Source organism: Echinops telfairi, unplaced genomic scaffold, assembly GCF_000313985.2.
Source record: "Echinops telfairi isolate 266 unplaced genomic scaffold, ASM31398v2 ScPeMD7_7469;HRSCAF=8507_0, whole genome shotgun sequence".
Lineage (NCBI taxonomy): Eukaryota > Metazoa > Chordata > Mammalia > Afrosoricida > Tenrecidae > Echinops > Echinops telfairi.
In genome coordinates this window covers 22,889,147-22,890,235 of record NW_022111372.1, presented here as the reverse complement: position 1 = coordinate 22,890,235, position 1,089 = coordinate 22,889,147, and the positions used below count along the sequence as shown (strand labels likewise).

The 1,089-nt window shown below is 54.3% G+C and overlaps 1 protein-coding gene across 1 annotated transcript in view; it reads right to left on the bottom strand.

Annotated features, from left to right (window-relative positions):
• Positions 1 to 1,089, bottom strand: part of SOD1 (superoxide dismutase 1) — a 7,533-nt gene that overhangs the window by 6,107 nt on the left and 337 nt on the right. The window lies entirely within an intron of this gene.

Below are 1,089 nucleotides of genomic sequence, written 5' to 3'. Positions count from 1 at the left end.
GGGGGGGATGAGGCTTGCAGCTCCCCTAAAGAGCTAGTTGGACTCTGTCCTACTGGGTAACCATGAGTAGGAATCAACTGATGCAGGGAGTTTTGAGAACCTCACCACGTTCAGGGCCAGTATTATTCCCAAGTACTTCACTAGCCCCATTATTTTTGCAATATTCCTGATAAATGAACCTTTCTGCAGACTGTGTTTCACAAATTTGCTCAGAAGTTTATCTTTGACCATGTCAGCTACCTGCCTATTGGTAGAGCAATTATTCCAGGGGCAGTTTACAAAGACTCCGGAATGCTCCAGTTTAGTTACTTACAAGGCTTGATGTAATGGAAGCACCCCAATGAAGCGCCCCCCCACCTCACCAGTAACCTCAACCCAGATGATAATTGTTTTCACTCCTGGGTACACATGAGTCACCTTGGAAACTTTTTTTGAAAATAGAGATGCTCAGAATGCAACCCTGAGGGGTGAGAATAATTGGGCTGGGGGTTGGGGGCTCGGGTAGCCGTTATTTTTTTGTTTGTCTGAGCTGTTTACTTGCAGCCGGGGCTCACAATCACGATTCTAGAAGAACCCCCAACAGGTGATCGTACTTCGAGGGCTTTGGAGGAGGAAAGGCCCTGTGTCAAAGCCATCTGCTTTGCCTAGGCACACGTCTGCAAACTTTTCTCTAAGGGTCAGAAGCAGTCCGTCGAAAATGGCTTTGGGGTTTTTCACAACCCTTTAAAAATATCAAAAGCTCGAGGGCTGTGCAAGAGCTAGCTCCCGGATGACTTAGCGCCCGCGGGCCACACCTGAAGGCCGCTGACCCAGAGTGGGAAGGATGCGACGGCGACAACCCGACGCCGCTTCTCCGGCCCCAACCACCAGCCTGCGCAACAAGCGTCCGTGCGACCCACAGGACCAAGAAAACGAGCCCGCAGGGAGGGCCACAACCACTGGAGTCCCCACCCGGGCCTGCAGACCTCGAGGCCACGTCCCGGCCGGGGCCTTTCCTTCCCGGTATTCCCCCTCCCCCGCGCCCTCGCCCAGGCCCAACCCCGCGGCCCGGGAGCGCCCGGTGACTCAGCACTTGGAAGTCGCGCACGG